Raw genomic sequence first — 21,805 nt, forward strand, 5'->3', positions numbered from 1 at the left:
AATTACTTCGCTGAACACTACTAAATGATCAGCGAAGACTAACATTAAATGAAGGCACCACACAACTAGATCCACTTCATCATTAGTTAACTAAGAATGATTAAATATAATACCCAAGTACCATTATGGATAAAGTCAAACTGTAGAAAAAGTGAACTTTAACTGTTAAAAAAGTAACATAACTTGGACGCACAAATAATAATAATAATAATAATAATAATAATAATAATAATAATAATAATAATAATAATAATTCAATTTTAAATTAGTAACCTAAAAACAAACATCCCCTAAATTTTATTGTGATGTTAATGAAAATCGTAAACAGCATACTAGTGATGGGTAAATTTCCGGGAAGATATTTTTCGGGAATATTCCCAGGGAATATTCCAGGGAAGATTCCCAAAAATGGGAATATTCCAGGACTTTATGTAAAATCACAAAGAAAATTGCATTCTGTTACTATATTATAATTTCAAAGTGAAATTCGTTATAATATCACAGTATATTATTACTGTTGTCCCCAGGGGAGTTTTAGAACGTATACCTGAAAGATCTTATGTTATTTTATTAATATTTTGTTATATTTAGAGAGTACGCCAAATGGACATCTATTTACAATATGTTCTATGAAAGTAAATATGTTTGAAAAATGGTATAGTAAGTCCACATACTTTTAACCGCTAAACAGTCTAAATTTACATGTAAGTGGATTTTCTAAACGTGACTCTACTACTGATGTTATAAACACATTAAATTTTTAAATGTTGTTGGGTAATAAACAAATTATGTTGGGTAACTGTCAGAAGACACATGTCCCACCATTTTTTCAACATTAGCGCATAAATATGTATGTTCACAATATTTACAAGATACTTTCCTATCTTTATAATTTTGCATGTAACATTGTCACACACGACCTTACTTCCTGCCCATTTCTCGAAAGTTCATGCGTTAATACGCATGTAAGACAAGTCCGAGTACCTATTTAGAAATTTCAGTCAGAGAGAGGAGACGGACCGATGTCTATTACTAACGGTGGTTCAGGGTTTATTAATAGTAGTTCATCTCTATTTCTAGATAATTCTACATTACTTTACAAAATAGATTCTTTTCATCATTTGTAAATTAGAACTTTGCTACTTTTGGCTATTGCTTAGCTTTGGGTGACCACATTTTTACGATATTCTATTCCGATGAAATTGTTTTATGGATTCATACGTTAAATTACGTTACCAACATTAACTTCAGATAGCATTGTTGAGCGAGCGTAACCGAGTGAAGGCGGGTTTGAACCCCGCAGGGCACGTTGTTTTCTATCATCGTTACCAACAATTCACTTTCTTTTCCCACATAAATCATTCCACTTACCTTTACGGTTTGTACAAATTTGTTATCGATACTTTCTTGACTACTTGAACACCACTATCAACTCATTTCTTCTGTAAATCATCCAACTTTTTGCTAATTTTGGCCCTCCAATACTAAACAATTATCCCACTTTTAGTACAAACAATTACCCCACTTTTAATCGCCCTAAACAAAATGTTATCGATACTTTCTTGACTACTTGAACACCATTATCAACTCATTTCTTCCGTAAATCATCCAACTTTTTGCTACTTTTGGCCCTCCAATACTAAACAATTATCCCACTTTTTAGTACAAACAATTACCTCACTTTTTAGTCATAGTATTAGTTATATAAAGAGCAGTCAAAGAATTTTAAATTTTTTAACCTCCAAATTCTTTAAAACCTAGAAGTAAATCATAATATATTAAAATAAAGTAATTAGTCATATGGTGCTTCTAATTTGGAAGATAAAGTAAAGAAATGGAAATAAATTCCTTCCCGGGAATTTATAGGCAAAGAAAAAAAAACCGGGAATATTAACATTTTTTAAATTCCTTCCGACCGGGAATACTCCCATTTTTTCAATTCCTTCTCACCGGGAATATTCCCATCTTTTTAAATTCCTTCCCACCGGGAATATTCCCACTTTCCATCCTACAGCCTACTGGTATCCATTTGCAACACAAGGCATCTGAAATCTTTGGCATAGAATAAATTTCCAGATTCAAAAGTGGTGTTTAGAATCCTGTATCCCTCTATATATGACAGAGGGTAACCCCGAAAGATGTCAAGCAAAGAATTTTTTTGTCCTAGATGTTTGGCATAGAAAAAAATGTAAAAGAAGGGCTTGGGGACATGGGTGTTCCTGTATTTCACAAAGAATAACTCAGAAACAGTGCGAGTGCAAATCCAGGTTTGTGTTACAAAATTTTGACATAGATATATCTTTTAGTTTCTAAAGTACGGGCTGGAGACATGGGACACTGTTTTTTAGAAGGGAATATCAGAGTCAACATCTATTTGTTTCTTTATAATGTGTACTTGATGTCCTAACAATTTCTGTATGCAACTTTAATAGAATGAGAGATATTTCAGATGTCATCCACTGTAAAAGTTAGAATTAGAATCGTAACAGTACACAAAAGTCTTCCTTAGCAGTGTTCACACAGTAAGTAAGATAAGAACTTGAACCTCGTGTCGCACCATGTCCATATCGTCGCATGGAAGAGTTGTTTGAAAGGGTTTCCTCAGAATGAAATTTGTCATTCCATTATTTCACCATTTAGTTTCTGTTTTTGATTTATGTAATGTTATGTTCAAATGAACTTCACCAAATTTTCCACAATCATTGTATGTATTGATTATAAATAGTTTTCAATTAAGTCATTATTACAGTGTTCTGAATTTAGGCAAAAACTACTGCAGTAAAGTAAATCAAAGGGGGCTTAATATGATTTCGTTTATTGTACAGAGCTCGACGAGAGAGCACAATGTCAACTTTGGAATCAGGTGCATTTCGCCAGCCAACCCAGCTTGGAATTTCGAAACAAAACCTATGCCAATCGTTTGAGGCGGAATGTACCGCAAAAAAATTTCGTTTGTACCCCTTCCGGTACGAAGTTATGAGATTTAAAGTAGGGAGCTGGGGAAACGGCAGCCTCCGAACTTGGAATTTCGTAATAAAAGTTATATCAATCGTTTGTGCTACGTTTGTGCCGGAATGTACCGCAATAATTTTCGTTTGTACCACTTCCAGTACAACGTCATAAGAATTTTGAAGTGTTAGGCTGGGAAAACGGCAGCCCCCAACATTAGAATTTCGAAAGAAAACCTATGCTAATCATTAGTGCTACGTTTGTGCCGAAATGAACCTCAAAAATGTTCGTTTGTAGCACTTCCGGTACAAAGTTGTACAAGTTTTAAAGTGGAGGCTGGGGAGACGGCAGTCATCAACCTTGGAATTTCGAAACGAAACCTATGCCAATCGTTTGTGATACGTTTGTGCCGGAATGTATCGCAAAAATCTTTGTTTGTACCACTTCCGGTACGAAGTTATAAGAGTTTAAAGTGGCGGGCTGTTGAAACAGAAGCCTCCAACCTTGGAATTTCGAAACAAAACTTATGCCAATGGTTTGTGCTACGTTTGTGCCGAAATGTACCGCAAAAACTTTCGTTTGTGCCACTTACGGTGTAACGTTATAAGAGTTTAAAAGCGGGTGCTGCGGAAACGGCAGCCTCCAACCTTGGAATTTCAAAACAAAATCTGTGCCAATCGTTTGTGCTAGGTTTGACCCGCAATTTACCGCAAAAATTTTCGTTTATACCAATTCCGGTACAACGTTATAACAATTTTAAAGTGTTAGGGTAGGGAAACGGAAGCCCCCAACCTTCGAATTTCAATAGAAAACCTAGGCTAATCATTATTGATACGTTTGTGCCAAAATGTACCGCAAAAAGTTTCATTTGTACCAGTTCCGGTACAACGTTATAAGAAATTTAGTGTTAGACTGGGGAAACGGCCGCCCCCATCCTTGGAATTTCGAAACAAAAATTATGCCAAACGTTTGTGCCGGAATGAACAGCAAGACGTTTCGTTTGTACCACTTCCGGTACGAAGTTATAAGAATTTTAAAGTGGAGGGGCTTTGGAAACGGAAGGCTCCAACATAGGAATTTCAAAACAAACCTATGCAAATCGTTTGTGCTACGTTTCTGCCGGAATGGACCGCAAAGGTTTCGTTTGTACCACTTCCGGTACGAAGTTATAAGAGTTTTAAAGTGGGTGCTGGGGAAACGGCCACCCCTAACTTTGGAATTTCGAAACAAAACGAAATAAGTTTGACCTTCAGTGCGAGCTACGTTGGGTTGATTCCCGGTGGGAATATTTAGTCAAGAAAGTATAAAAGTCTTGATAAGGGGCATCGATGAAACAGTGATCTGTTGATTGCTTTCTCTAATACTTGACGTGACAAACATGATATTATTTTTTGGAACCCGAATTCGGGAACATAGGCAAAATTTATGTGGAATATGGAGAAGGGCGGGAAAGATAATCAATACGGAGGTCCATGATGCTTGATTGATTCTTGTAGTATTCAACGCGACAAAACAAACGACACCATTTTCCTTTAATATAAGCTCCGGAAAATAGGAAATATTTGTGTTGAACTTGAAGGGAGGGAGGATTCATACAAGGACACCAATGTCTTGATTGATTGTGTTTTGTATCGTCGTGTACTATAATAACGACAAAGTAAGTTTTGAAATATGAGCTCAGGAGTGCATAGTACTGATAAGACCATCAAACACACACACACACACACACACACACACACACACACACACACCACACTCACTCAAACACAAACACACACATTCATTTTTATTGTATGTATTTTTATTTTTTATTTGTGACCTCTTTATCATTATTAATAATCACATCCTTACTAATATGAAATTTATTTATACACTTTATTGACATTTTCAACATATATTTCCTTAGGCCCGTCATTTTGAAGGGATGGCGTCCCTCGGCGAGCACACTATCCGGAGGAGGGGGAAGGAAGAAAGAAATCGGGAAGGAAAAAAGCGGCGTGAGCCTGTAAGTTGGGTACTATCCCGGCATTTTTCTGGTGTGGATAAGAAACCCCAAGAAAATCCTCACTCAGAATGGTTTGTCTGAAAAAGCTATTATATTTTTCGAAAGAGTGACTCCACCGGGAATCGAAACAGGGACCTCTCACCCTAAAGGCGTGATCATTAGTGACAACTCCACGGGTGTCCACATGGAAAAAAAATGAAATTGACCATTACACTAAAAACAAGCAGTAGATATCTGACATAGTGATGACTTTTTCTAACGCAGTATTTCATGCTGATTGCATATAAGAAAACTGTCCGTCTCATTCACTCGCAGTTCTTAGATATACAGCGTGTTCAATTTACAACGCAATCCGGAATTGAAGATGGTATAACTTTTGAACCGGAAATGGTATACGCATAACGCTTATACCAAAGAAATTCTAATTAAGACGGTATTTTCAAACATGGAAACAATTTCATTCATATTGTTGGATGAAGTAATGGAATTTGTTTTTTTTTCTTTTTCACAAAATAGTAAAATTGCACATAACGCATATTCATGAACCATTATGTTGTTAATTTCCAGTTTCGTTGGGAGGAGTAGATCGTATCAATGGTAGAGGAAGAAAATATGTTTTTCATTTCTGCCGAATCCAATTGGATGAGGCTCGTGTAACAGTGAACTAGAGAAATGGTTGTGTTTATAAATTAAGAATTCACGTTGTTATTTAAAAAAAACAATAAATAATACGTTTTAAAAATAGGAAACGATTGAGGAAACTACAGTCTGGTATTAATTGTAAGAAACTGGGATAAAATGTCTTAGCCTCTTCGACGCTCTTCAACTAACTGAGAAAGAAAAAAGTTGAAAGTAAGAGAGGGAAGGTAAGATACGAATAGGAAGAAGAACAATGCAGCTGGTCGATAATTTGAATAATGGAAGAAAATGTTGGAAATTAAGAGAGGTAGCTGAAAATCGAGAAAAGTGAAAGAAGCATTTCGAGACCCAAACCTAAGAAAGCATACACTCACACACCTCCTGTTAGTCCCAGGATGCCAAGAGTCAGAATACTTAATATTAATATTAATAAAATATAATAATAATAATAATAATAATAATAATAATAATAATAATAATAATAATAATAATAATAATAATAATAATAATAATAATAATAATAGTCTGACCATCTGTCCGTTACTGCGTATATAGCTCTTGAAAGAGAGAGAGCTCTTAAATTCATTTTAATTTTGGAAATTATGGGTAGAGTAATTATTTCGGAGAAGATAGTTAATTGATGTGATCTATAAATCGGAAGTGTTTAAAAACAATCATTTCCAAGTTTTAACGTTGACCACTATAACGTTGTAACCGGAATAGGCCCAATTCTATCACTTCAAGTTTGAATAGCGCGTTAAAGCTGAAGATGACGTTTGTCCTTAAAAAGTTTAATCGATTTCCTAAAATATTTTTTTCGATACCTATTATCGTTTTCGCTCTACACTAATAAACGTTGAAACAGGAAATGGCTCATTTCTACCTTCTCCAGTTCTATTAGATTGTTAAGGATGAACATGCACGTTGTGCTTCAAAGGTATTATCAATTGCCACAAAACGCGTTTCGCTCTCTATTGTAGTTTTTTTTCTATATAGTGGTCAACATTGAAACCGGAAATGGCTCATTTCTACCTCTTTCGGTTTTACTAGACTGTTAAGGATGAAAAAAAAAGTGTTGGCTGTGAAACGTGTAATCTATTCCAGAGAACCGCTTCTCCCTATTTATAAGCGTTTTTGTTCTCTAATGATCAACGTTAAAAAAGGAAATGACTCATTTCTACCACTTTCGGTTGGCGAATCATATCTATTAACGAACTACCTCGAGATAATTACTCTATCTATTTATTACGAAAAGCAATTGAATATTTTGTATCCATTTAAATGTTATCGTACGGAGTAACGTACGTATGTACTAACATTACGATGTTACAAGTTCCGCTACGTGATAATAATAGTAAAACCCGTAAATCCTCCTAGAATGCAGTATTCCAACGTGTTTTATCAGCTACGACACAGAATGTGCTTTCCATACGTAGAAAAAAAATAATGTTGTAATATCGAAAGACTTCTCGGCTGGATCTGAACTTTGTATATATATATATATATATATATATATATATATATATATATATATATATATATATATATATGATATAAGGTAAGAGCCACAGCACCAAATTTTCTTCCTCCAATTTCTTTAACTAAGTTGTCTGCAGTTATTACTGAACTATTTAATTAAATACGAATAAAATAATGTGTTTGGGGAAAAGTTCCTAAGTTTAATTCCAAAAGTAAACATAAAATACCTGAACATATTTTCATTAGAAATAACTTATCCCATGTATTTAATATTAAAGCTACAAATAAGACAAGTGAGAATCGTTTCATAGTGTCAAACTACAGTAGATTTCACGTACTGTGAATCCTGTTTCTTGGAAGTTTAGTATAATTCCGAAAACAACTTCTCGTAACTTCTTAGTGTTTCCTATTTAAGACCCTTAATGTTAAAGGTGAAATTGTTGATTTATACTAGGCCTACTTCTGGTTTAATTCTAAGGTTGTCGTGAGACGAAATCTATTCTTGGAATGCTGAGTCGATCCCCAAAACCTGCTTTACGATATCTCTTACTGATTTTACTTCATGTGAATATTGGAACCGGTAGTAATAGTACATTTTTATCACTTCTACATTAGTGCAAATGTAGTGATATATGAGATTTATTTTCTCGAGACGCTGAATTGATTCCCGGAAACCGCATATAGCAAGTTTTATCGCTTAAGAGTTATTACAAATACTGTTGACACCGGAAGAGATTTATGTATACCGTTTCCGGTTTATATAGATGGTTGTCGACGTAGATGCAACATATTCTTACCGTTTCTTAATTATGGACATTGGTCATTAAGCCGGGAGTAGCATTATGGTGTATTAAACGGTTATTGAAGGACATGTCGCATATTCTTGGGGCGCCGAGTCGATTCCCGAAAACCACATCTTGATATCTCTTACCAATTTCGCTCTGTGAAAATCAATATTGATACAAGAATTACTAGTGGATTTCAATCACTGCCGGTTTTAGAAGAGATATAGGTATTAATGCAGTTTATTTTCTTGAGGTTCTGAATCAATTCTCTAGAATCGATTGTCGATAGCATAACCGTTACAGAGTTATTACCATAACTGTTGAAACCTACATGGTTTAAGTAGATTTCTATAGGAAGAGATGATTCTCTTCTTCAAACACAAAAAGGATTCTCGAAAACCGTATGTTGATAGTTCTTACCATTTTTGCTTTGATACCTGTTGACAGAGACACAGATGAAAAAAGCCGTTATACACAATATTCCAACGCTTATACATAGTGCAACTTGGAAGCCTAGTAACAGTTCTGGGCCTGAGAAGTAAATTATGCTAAATCACAATTTTTCCGATATTGAGTTATCATATTTTTTGTTACTTACGCTAGTACAAGGAACACTAGGATAGTTTTGAGATGTGGGCAATTGGAACCCAAGAAGCGATTTTTTTTTCTGTCAACAAACAATCGTTTCAATTCAACAAAGTATTGTTTTGAAAACACTTTTTCGCTTCTCCTGTGAAATTAATATTTTTAGGACTTATAGTATATTACTTATCACCCCCAGAATTTATGAAATGTAAACAAAACTGAGTGAGTCTTTTTAGAGAAAATCGTTAAGAAAAATTCAAGTGTAATCTACCCCTTGCTGTTCTTTTCAGGATAAACGATTAATGTCATGTTGTCAGGCTATGAATGAAACAGTTATTTATGTACTATGAACAAAATCGCGTGAAAAAAAATCATAGAGAAAACCTCACGTACACTATGTCTTCTCTATTGTCCAGTTCACTCGATTTATGCAATATTGTTAGGTTATTTATGATAAAATCAATTTTAAAACAAGAACAAATTCCCATCAAGTTGTCCTTGAGATAATAGTTAGAAAAAATCATCCGTAATATAAAGTTCCTTTGGAACTTCTCATGAAGCACGAGTTATGCAATAGTGTTAAGTTATTAATGAGTCATTTATTTTTGAAATATGAAGAAAAATTGCTTTCATATTCCTTTCAGAGAGTCGTCCGGAAACAGTCATCCTCAAATTTAAACTATCCATTCAGGAAATTTTCAGAACACAGAAGTTATTCCATACTATTACGTTTTTAATAAAATATTGATTTATGGAAAAAAATATCGTTAGAGTCGTTTCTGAGAAAATGGTATATTTTATTTTCACACTTCAGTAAACTACCCTTGTTTTTGGAGGTAAAAAGGACATTAAAAAAACATCTAAAAATATTTAAAAATAAAAACTTAATTTTAAAATTTGAGCCACTTACGTTGAACAGTATGGACAGAAAAGCCTGACGAGAAGGACGAACAGCCGGACAGACATATGTCTTTGTCTTTTATATACATAGCAGGAATCGAAGAACGTACTACTCCCTTCTAAGATCAGTACTCTACCATTGAACAACGAGTCTCCACTGAACTCTACACCCTTAAACATTTCTTGGTCAGAAATGTGAAAAATGCATGTTCTAAACAAAATATGTAATTTTTACTCATATCTTAAGAAAAATGTCTCATTATTTTCAAACGTGTTTTCATTCTGAACTCAACACAAAGTTTTCAGGTACCGATTTATGAGATTTTCTCATTTCTTAAAAATGAGAATATAATAGTGCGTGATATGGGATACATAGATAATTAGAAAGCAACGGTAAGAATCCTATCGAAATATTATCACTATGTTTTATTAGGGTATAAGATTTCTAGGGCTTAATTACTACTCACGAAATGAGATAAATAATTTCAATTCTAGGAAAGTGAGAAGGGATATGAATATGCAGTACAATGATGAGGCTGGGACGGCGTACATATCATGCGACAGAGGTGAGGAGCAATATACAGTCGTACATTAGTTTGGGTGAATTGTAAACATACTACTAAAGACTAAAATGTACTGTAATATATTCGCTAATGTGTAGAAAGCTGATACGCTAATATAGGTTATATAGGCTATAGTATTCAGTTTTGCTCCATTATGTATTAAAGTTCAATACTGATTCACATAATAACGAGTGCAACAATAACACTGGTCGACATGAAAATCCTCCCAAGAAGGTAAAAGTGTGTACCGGATAGATTTCGAGACGCTGATTACGAATATCTCATCGAGAAAGTCCAGCACGTAAGGTTTCTTTTGACGGGGTGTTGTTTCCATAATTGACAGAAAAATCGTATTTGTCCTATTTAATATGTGTTTTCCCTGCTTGGAGTGCATGATTCTGAATTCTTACGAGGGTGAAAAAATGTACCAGATAGATTTCGAAAAGCTGATTATAAATATTCCATCCAGAAAAGTCCAGTATGTAAGGTTTTTTTTTCTTGCGGGGAGCTGTTTCCTTAATTGACAGAAAAATCGTATTTTTCTTATTTAATATGTGTTTTCCGTGTTTGGAGTGCTGATACGCTAACTTTTACCTTAATCCAAGAACTATTCTTAGGCTATATCCCAGGAAAATTCTTTTCTCTAGCTCACGACCCCCCGAAGGCGTACCCCATTTCCTTGGGTTGTATAGATTTATTGTCGTTCCGCACTGCATAAACCAAGGCGTTATTGACGGAGAAAGGTTTCGTAATAAACCTGCGATCATTCGTCGGCTCCCTTTTGTCTAGACCACAGACAAATTGTTGAAAAAGGCGCCAAGACATACACCACGTTGTCCCGTGAAAAAATATTTCAGTTTCGAGTTGATCTTGGTGTTAGAAGGTGGTGTTACGCTGTGTCTGTGTATATCGTTGGTGAAAAATATTGACGTTTGAGTTAAACGAACATGCTAGGAACTTGCAACAATTCGACAGATTCATTCTGCTTCATAATGTAGAGAAGTGATTTTCAAGGAACAAAGTAGGCCATTGTCACCGTTCCTGAAGATAGTCTACCATTTTCACTTCGGGTGTAAAATCGGCGACCAGGGCGTTTGGGCTCCGAAACAAAGTTGAAACTCGTGTGCGCGTACTCTCACAGAATGGTTGAAAGGTACACATAAATCGATGCCGTTCGCCGTACTTATGGTTTGACGCGAGCCCCGTTATCATGTTTCAGCCTGTTATAACAGTGAAGGCGCGTAAAGCCCAGTAGGGCACGTTGTTTTCCGTATCACAATAGAATTGGTAGGCATGTCAGTGTTTTACACCCTTTGACATTCGTTATAAGGTGCAAGATAACTTGTGTAGAGAAACAAAGATCATGTAAGTCATCAGTGTAGTTAGAAACAGCGTAAAAAGGCATTTATTATTATGGAATTGTCATGCAGAGGTATTTCGTACCCCTCACCTAACATAGATTGGTGTCTCCTTTTTTCTTTACCAGAAATCGTTTAATGATACAGGTTTGCAGGTTATTTGTGACATTGTACTGTACGCATTTGTTCTTAATTTAAAGTAGTTCTTCTGGTAGCTAAGTGGTAGAGCGCTGACCTAACGAATTTATTTCTAAACCCTGCTTTTTAATGTTTGTCATAATCAATGTTTCGAATTAAAAGCTTCGTTTGTCAAATATCGACGTAATACTTGCAGTATATATTAGTGGTGTCTAAGAATTTATTTTGAGATGAGTTTTGAGACATATACAATTTTGATTCCTTGTTCTAAAGGAAAATTCCGAAAATGTAGCATTTTTCTCTAATATTTGCCTCTTACTGGCTACATTAAAACAAACTTACCTTCTAAATACGTCATTGGACTACACAATACATCAAAGAAAGTTCAACTTTTATAATTTGGGAAAGTACAGTTAATGTTTACAGTATACGATGTTTTCTAAGTGGAAATGGAATTGTGATATTTTTGGTAAAATGAAATTTTTGAATGACATGCTTCGTTTATTCAGTATCTTCATAATAGCTTTAGCATATATTAGTATGGTACATAATTTATTTTAGTATAGTTTATGTCTGTCTTGTAGCTGTGGTTGTAGTCACATATTATTTTAATTCGCAATTTCAGGTGAAAAGTTCAGAAAAAAAATCCACTTTTTTCTATATTATTTCCTTTTTGTCGAATACAAACGTACCACTACGTTAAAGCCTAGTCTTTTCCCAACACAACGCACCTCGCCTTTTGCCATAGAAAGATTCAAAAGGACAATAAGGGAAGCAGCAGCACTTGTGTATCAATTGACTGTTGCATCTGAGTCGAAAAAGTGTCAAACTTTCGTGTGTACGATGGGAGGGACTTTTCTCTTTGTCTGTGTATGCAAGCCAATGACCACGTATTCAGTGTGCTTTTTTGTCACCCCAAAGATTTTATAATTTGATTTAGACGCATGTGGCAACAGTGGTGCTAACTTTAAAAAATCGTACAATTCCGGTGGTTATTTTTTCTGAATTTTCACCCTTATTTTTACATCTCTTTACCAACACTACAATCAAACGCACCACGTAGCATTTTCACATCCTTCTTCTAAAAAGCTGTTCCCATCAATCTGAGTGAAGTACTTTCACTGAAAGAGTTTCACAACAAGATCTTCACTTGAATATTCGAACCCAAAAGTAGCAGAAATGGTGAATGGCGGAATCTCCATGACAAGGAATGGCACTCTTTATACCACTTACCAAGCATCTATAGGGTCCTTTAGTGTAAGAGGCTGAAGTGGACAGGTCATGTAGCGAGAATGGAAGAACGTAGGAACACTTTCGAAGTTTTATCTGGAAGTCCAATCGTAAAACGACAATTAGGAAGACCTAGCAACAGATGGGAGGAGAACATTAAGATGAATCTCACAGAAAGAGGAACGCAGAGTAGAAACTGAATCAAGTTGGCTAAAGATTATAAGGGTAATGTATAGAATAATAATAAAATAATAACAATTGGAAAGCCAGATGACAATTACAGACATTTAACATCAGAGATTAGTAATAGATGTCTTTGGTGACTGAAAAGAATATTGTGCTATCATCTATCTAAGCAAATGTTAGATATTGCAACCGATTTTGCGGTGTATTTCAACGTAGAATATTGTCGTGTTAACATATAACAGCATATTGTCCTAGTGCCAATTCGTTGCAGTGGATGGAAATAAAAAAATGTGATTTTTAAGTGGTAGTTGTGTGCGTAAAGGGTTAGTATAACTGTGAATTACTATGGAGAAAAATAATATGAACGTATGTAGAGTATTTAAATTTATATAATTGATTTATTTTCAATTATTATTGTTTACTCTAATTACTTCATTTTGGCGTTTGCTATAATTCAACGCATGGTCAAGTTCTTATTTCCCATACGTTACCAAGTGGTAGCATTGGTATAATTATGTTGTTTTGAACAAATGTTAATAACTCAAAATGTGCTGAATTTTTTAAAGCACCACTTTGTGCAACGTCATAATAGATTCAATACTGCATTAAGATGTCAAAAGCACCCTTTTGATATTCATATCCTCGAAGTCATACATATACATGTATATTCGTTTGTTGAAAGTGTTTAGCTAATTTGTTATAAAATATGGATTATTTCTGTTATTCTGTTATTTCATTATTATTTCACTTACTTTAAAATGGTTTATACATTCAGTTTGATGTGATAGTGCCAATTTAATTGTAACAACAAAGCATTTTTTGCCTAATTATTTACATTAAAATTTAACAATCAAATATTGTTAAAACCGACGGAATCATTCAAATTTGTAACATTCAAAGTTAATTAAAATTAGAAATTAGGCAAAAATAAGATCCCACTGTGCATTACGTCCGCTGGCAAAACTACAAAATATTATATTCCTTGAACAGTCCACAATTTACATTTTACAGATTATCAAAATATAATTATTCACTAATACACGTTATTGTGATAAGCCTCGCAACAGCATCATCAATCCTTCGCCGAGATTACAAACAAAAGATCTCCTCCAGTTCCTTACCAGAGGGTAGCGTTCCCAAATCTGATGCAACGTTCCCTCTTTGTACTGCAATGCTGATGCGTTGCAGTAAAAACGAGGTTGCTCTAGCATCTCCTGACGATAAACGAATGCGGTGACCAACTTCTTTTATAAAGTTAAGGCCTTCGCGACCCCATGAACCACCCGATTCGACAGCTATAGCGACAAAACGATATTTGTCGAGTAAATTGCTATACTTCCTGCGCTTTTCTGTTTCCCGTCGAGCAGCCACGTTGCCAGCTTGTGCTGAGGAAGATTGTATATTTGAAGGGGCGAAGGTGTCGGAACAAGTAAAATCACATAGAAGTGCTTTTCCTTTCTTCCACGGTATTGGGGTCATACCATCTGGCCTCTTGCCGTCTGCACGACTGCATCCCAACGGTTCACATATAGAAGGATCGCCTGCTGAAATTAGTGCCCTCATGATAATGTCGTTGACGCTGGAGTGGCGTGAATATCTGCCCGCACTATTGGCACAGGAGAGTCCATGAAGGCCCTTCTTGTCTACGACACTTCTACAGGTAGGACATCTGTGTTGCTCGCAAATATCTGCTCCCAAACGCAGTGCACTGGCAATTCGAAAACTGTCATTCGGAAGATGTAATCCTAAAGAAGGTGACGGGATAGCATGGAGCCAAGCGCCTGCTTCTGGAGATGATGTAGCTAGAAGTCTGGCCTTATCTTCTGGGTTATCGGATGACTGAAGCAGAGCTGAAAAGTGATGATTTATAAGAGGATCGTTCCAAGAGGATTGTAGTCCTCTCTTATCAAGGCCAGGGGGATCTGATCCCACTATAGATGACCACTTAGCAATGCTATCGTTGACATCCGAATCCGATACTAGGCTAAGATCTTGTTGGAGAATGGTCCCTATCAATGGCTTAGCGCCATAGAATGAAGACAGAAAGGATGAAATAGCCAGATCCACGGCGCGACGAATGCCGAGACCTCCGTGGTTAACAGGAAGGGACGCCTGCAGCCAAGAGTTATTGTTGAGTGAACAATTCAGGATAGATTCTAGACCGGTTTTCAAGGTGTTGTCATAGCATTCCAGTAGATCAGGATCCCGCCAAGAAGGAGCACAGCGAAGAAAGTATAGCAGCCTTGGCATGGACAATGAGGCACGTAGTAGGTAAAAGGCAGAGTGAGCTGAAATCAAGGAATGACGTGTAAAGAAGAATTCTAATTTAGAAATTTTGTCTTTTAATATTGTTCGTCTTGCCTCATTAGAGAATGCTGCTCCTAATAAGCTGGCGTCATCTGTCGAAATTCTTTGAATCCCAGGCGCGGCTTCGTCAAACAGCTTGAAGAGGTTATTAGAGTGCTCATTGGAAACTCCGAGAAAGCTGACCTCACATTTGGAGAAATTCATATGCAATCCGATCTCCTTAGCCCGTCTACGGATCATTTCTAAGGTCTCTAGTACTGTATCCTTGTCTCCAGCTATAGTCCCGTCATCCAAATACCATATGTTTAGTTCTGTATTGATACTATTAACGATGGATTGTAAAGTTAGTGCGAACAAACCAGGACCAAGAGGGTCGTCTTGTTGTACGCCACGCTAAGAGAGGATTATTTCATCTCCTAAGTATAAGTTGCTCGGTTGCGAGTAGCACTGATGTATGTATCGATAAATTGATGGAAAACTGTTTTTTACCTGTATGAGCATAGAGTCACGATTCAACTCGTTAAATGCGTTTCTGAAGTCTATTTTCAGAAACACTTTCTCCTGCTGGTGTGGAAAAGAGTAGTACATACGAGCAGCGTGGACTGCTGCTTCTTCTCCATGTGAGACGCAAACTCCCAGTTGGTGTGGGGATAGAAAAATTGTTAGAGGTTCTCTAATTCTAGGGCAAATGATTTTGGCTGATAATCTCCTCCACATATTGGCTATTGCGATAGGATGAATGCCGCCACTTTTCTTCCTCAAAGCTATTAGTGATGCTCCAAAGAAAATAGGTCTAATTTCCGTGGGCACATTGCCGGAAATAATCAATTGGAGAAAATCGCAGATGGCGTTAGTCAGGTGGTCTTTAGTTTTGCAGTCTTGGGAGAGTAGGAGGTCCTTTGATATTGAAGGACGGAGACTGTCCATACCTCCTGATGACCCGGAAGGAAATGATTTAAGTGCCTTCGTAAACTCGTCAGCTGATACTCTAGGCACTGGGCTCATACTGGGCTCAATGAGATCGGGAGGTTCAAAAGGGTGGCTGTGAGCCGGGTGTTTCTCTTTTAATGCTTCTAATACAGATCCATTCGGAGAAGCTATAGTATATTCTGAGATGAGAAGCCGTACTGCGTTGCGGACATCACCATCTACTAATTTGTTCTCGACATTCTTAATGTTTAAAGTGGAATTTACTGGTCGTCGAGCTTTGAAGGATTTTTTTACTGTGGTTAGGAAGGGCTTCGCAACGAGAATCATACCAACATCGCACTCTTTGTTTAACCCATGATGTTAAATTATTCACTTTGTCAGCTTTTGATGGCACGCACAGTGTAACGTAAGGAAAAAAGAAGAGATCCATACAAGCTTCTGAGTCGTTTGTACGTACAATCTGTTGCAATACCTCACATAGAGAGTCTGTTACTGTAGCTCTAGCCCCTCGAGGTACCCTGCGCAACATTGGAATAGAAGACTTTAATCTTGCTAGAAGCTTATTGCATTTGGAGATCAAAATTTTTATTGGGTAATCGACATTGTCAGTGGATGGTTGCGACTTCCGTGAAAGCGAACATGATTTGGTTTTACTGATATCATAATGGCACCTGCTATTATGAATTACTATAAATAATATGTTATAAAATATATTGTTGAATTATCGAAAGGGGAATATATTTCCACTACTCTGGTTCGATCAGTAAGCAACTACCTAAACTAATTAACCTAACACCTAAGTCATGTAGTACTCTATGCACCTACCAGAGACGACAGTTTCAGGTTAGAAGTGAACGGAGAACATTAACGAACACATCATTGACCGTCCGGTTTCCATATGGTGTAAACTTAGTTAATTAGTTTAGATGAAAAATATAAGAATTTTAAACATAATTTATTCTACTACTTGTATTACTACTCGTAATTTTATATAACTATTATGGTTGTCAATTTTGCAATTTTTTATACAGAAGATATATTACTCACAGATTATTACACAGAAACAATATAGCAATAAAAACAATAGAAATTTTAAATTTTTAAAGATTTTAAAACCTAATCACCAAGTCATGCAGTGTTCTATGAACTTACAAAAGACAACGTTACAGGATATAAATGAACGGAGAGCATTAACAGGTTGATTGACATGAGCATCATGTGGTGCTCACCTTATTTTTCTGCTGGGCCATGAGCACCATATATGATGCTCATGCTCGATATCACCAATTAGTAACCTATTCAGGTTCTTGAGCATTATATATGATACTCATTGTCACAAATTACTGTGATACCATGAACATGACATATGGTGCTCGGCTGCCATTCGCACATTTTCGGGAGAAGCAAAACATCGCGACAAATTTGTGACATGAATATCCTTACTTGAGCCAAAGGTAAGAAGAAATTTATGGCCTAATGGGAGCAGTACCCTCAAATCACTTTGGCAGTCAACCTGCTAACGAACTCATCATTAAACCCCCCTTTTCCATATGCTGAAAACGTAGTTAATTACTTCAAATGAATAACTATAAGAATTTTAAACATAATTTATTCTACTACTTTTATTACTACTAGTAATTTTATATAGATTTTATGGTTGTCATTTTTATATATTTTTATATAAATAGAAGATATATTGTTATTACTCACAAAACATAATGATATAACAATAAAAATAAAAGAAATTTAAAAACTGTCCTTCATAGTCTCTAAGACTTTTTATCTTGTACAGTAACATACGACATTTAACATCTGCACTCTAATATCTTATAAAAAAGATGTTCTACGTTATAATTCGGTGTTCTTTATACTTGAGAACTATGAAGTCCGATTTATTAATGCAACTACTTAAAATCAAAAGATGTGTGCTATCAAACTTTTTATATAAACTTAAGCTTAATATAATTAACTTCATATTTTTAAACTTAAGCTCTGACAAAATATTTAAGGTGCAATAGTCTTTGAGCGGAGTGTTGTGTTAGCCCTCGGAGTGTCTTCTTTTCCAGGTATACCATAATCTATCTAGCACCAGGTTTTCTTATGCTTGTGCTGGTTCTCGAACTTCATTTGATATCTCTGCTACTTTAAGTTCTTTATAGAAGCTGAACACAACGATGGTTATATACGCATTTAAAGCTGAAAAATATTTAAAAAAAATGAAACATTATATGATAAATACCAACTGCAATACAAGCTAAGACAGTTAATGTCAATCTTTTACATGGCAAACGCTATTAATGTCAGCACTATGTAGAAGTAGGGTGACATATAAAGGCAAACAATGAAGTTCTGTCGGTTTTTTGGAGAGCTGTGTTCGATTTCCCATCATACCGTGAGTTCAATGCAAATAGAGATAAAGCGAAGGTCAGTTGTTAGTGTGGATATATTCAACATAAGAGCTAGTGGTGGCAGTTCAGTAACAATGTGAACTTACCTAAGAACAGAGTCAACATGGGACTAAATCACGTCATAAGAGTGCATATACTTTACGAGTTCAAACCTGGATCAAACGCAGCTGCTGTAGGGCGGAAGATATATCAGGCCTTTAGTGAGGGGGTCGTGACAACCCGGGCAGTGCAGCAATGATTAAACAAGTTTAGGAACGGCAACGAAACACTCGAATACGCACCACGTACCATCTTCAGGCAGTAATTGAGTTCAACAGTGGCCAGATATGTGAGGAAATAGGAATCAAATTTACCATGAATGAAGAAACCATTCGGCAGAACTTCCATCGATTTGGGAAGCACTGCAAATTTGGGAATCGGACATGACTTTACTCCGAGCAAGAAGGCAACTCAAACCGACACTTGTTTTTTCGCCGTTTCGTCTGATGAAGGAGCTATTTCTTAACAGGGTTTCGACATGTGATGGGAAGTGGGTCCTGTAGGAAGTTCCACGTCGTCGTCGAAATTGGTTAGATTCCTTTGAACCGGTTCTTAGGTAGCCGAATGTCCTTCCTTGTGTTTGGTGGATTGCTCGCGGCATCGTGCAACGGGAACTGCTATCAGATGGTCAGAGCATCAATTCAACTGTGCACTGTCAACTGTTCACTTCAACCGCGTTCAAGAAAAATTTTGAAGTCTGGACTAAGCATTTCTGAATCACAAAGCGGTCATTCTGTTACAGGACAATGCTATTGGACACGTGGCTAGGATGACTCGCATCAACATTCTACGCTTTGGATGGGAAACACTATTGCATCTGTCATACTTCTCGACATTGAAACATCCAACTTAGAAGACTCCAGTTCAAATGCCTAACACAGGTAAACATTTACAAGACACTTCCTTTCTGCACATCCCACACAGTTCTAAAGTGATGGAATTCATAGCCTTCTAGATATTTGGCAGTAGGTAGTAAATGCTGGTGGGGACCATTGTTGATCTTCAAGGTACGTTTTAGTGACATACCGATATTCGAAGGTGGTGGCTGAAAAAGCGTTAGAACTTTCTTAGTCACATGTATAGTAAAGTACGAATAAGAAACTATATCAAAAAGTTCTAATTACAAGACTGAACCTTGTGCAGCAAATTTGCAGAATGCTGTAGTATGTTTTTTAAATGCATAACAAATACACATAAGGAGTAATTTATCCTGAAATATCAACAGAGGAACGTTTTTGAGGAAATCTTTAATACTACAAAATTAATAATGTTATAATACAAAACATGATTTTTTGCATGTTTATTACATGCTTTCTTCACACGTTAACGCATTGCACTATTTTATTTGTTACCAACTTCACTATCTCCCTTAGTTTTGATACTATTTTGTCGTTAAATTTAAAATAGAAGAACATATATAGAGAAAGAAAACTGACTGGAAATCGGTGAAATATTGTACCCTAAAATACAAGCAAGACGACATTGTCTGAAACACTGTGGATACCACTAGACTTATAGAATAGATATCCCTACATAAACTTCTTCTCGTCAATGATTTTACGTCAGATTATAACTTATTGCAAATCGCCATGCAATAAACAACACATTTGATGCTGAGCGTTGAGAAATAAGGATGATCCATTATAATTAACATAAAAACTTTGGTGGCCCCCAGAGTAATAATAATGTAGGTTAGAAGGACGGGGCAATGCACAACCGAAGTACTTCAGTGTCTAATAATATAGTCATGATTTGATGAATTTCGAATGAATAGGAAATAAATACAGGGAAACGAAAGCGAAAAGTCTTTGAATAAACTACTTAGATTAATACCTCGTTCTACTCAATATGTTGTCTTCAATATTTATAAAGATCATGATGAATTATTCCCAATTTGATGCATGAAACATTCAAAATATACTAAGCACTGGCAAAGTTAGCACCACTGCTTACGGTTATGAGATTTCGTGAACTTATTCAATTACACCAACCAAAAATGTACTAATGTTGTTAACTCAAAGTAAACAAAGATTAATTTTTAAAAATCCACAAATGCGTTACTTAAATCAATATACTATATACTAATTAATTATTTTCACATATCTTCAGAAATGGTTTGTATATGAAATATGAAAAACGTATAAAGTTTTAGTTCTTGTACATACCGCGTGTATCGTTTCGGTCGGAAAATATATAAGTATATCAAAGACAACGAATCCATAGTAGCGGCTTCTTGCAACCGACGTGGCTGTTGGTACTCTTGGCCGTCTGCTTAATATAGTTTTTAATCATTTCATGGGGAGAAACAGCAGCAGCCAACTACCTGAGAGGGCACACGTGATATATGATTCTCTCTCTCTCATTTTCTCCTCATCTGTCTTAGCCCATGTGTGTGATTTCATTCCACAGCAAGTAGTTTGAAATGTGTTCGTGACGTCATACCTTGAAGGATGGAGACAAACGAAAGACAAAGGCTCCCGCATCTACCCGATTCCGTCTACAAAAGTCACATGAAGAACTACGTTAGTGCCTACATTTTACAAGCACGCGTGAACTCGCGTGTTTATTTTTTATATAATTTGGTTTCAGAATCTAATTGGTCGGTTCTACATATTTTCGAAGACTAGGAAAGTGATTTAATGTAGATTACGAAATATTATAGTTTGTGCTGAAAAACGGGCCCTTCGGCAGTGATCGCGTCAATTTTTAATTCATTACATATACGAAATATACAGATACTGATGAACAGATTTCAAAGATTCTTTCCCTATTGGAAAGCTTGTCTAATTCCAGGAATGATACACTACAAGTTATCCTGGAAAATGGACCATACGTTTTAGGGGACGTCATTTTTTGATTCATTATATGTAAGAAATGTTTCAGAAAATACTGAACAGATTTCAAAATTCTTCCACTGTATGTAAGCTTATCTCATGCCGGTTATAATACGCTTTATATTATCCCGGGAAATGGATCTTCGGGAGCCAGGAGTGTCAGTTTTTCGATTCGTTATATATATGAAATTTTCTGAAACCCATGTCATCAATAGAGAGACACATGGATTCCAAGCATTGACAAGAAATACCATACATAGTTATTAAAGATGTGTTTGGTTGGCCTACTATAACGGATATTTTACAGTTCCGTACACCCTTTCCCTACATATGATAGTCATAATCTGGGCGAATTAACTTTTTCGCTAACTTATTTATTCTATGCTCTCTCATATATATCTGACAAACCGATAGGCTATCAACGAAGTTATCTGTATTACTAATTAATTCGCATTCCCATAGTTTCTCCT

The sequence above is a fragment of the Thermobia domestica genome, chromosome 3 (genome assembly GCF_964235325.1).
Source record: "Thermobia domestica chromosome 3, izTheDome1.hap1.1, whole genome shotgun sequence".
In the NCBI taxonomy this organism is placed as follows: Eukaryota; Metazoa; Arthropoda; class Insecta; order Zygentoma; family Lepismatidae; genus Thermobia; species Thermobia domestica.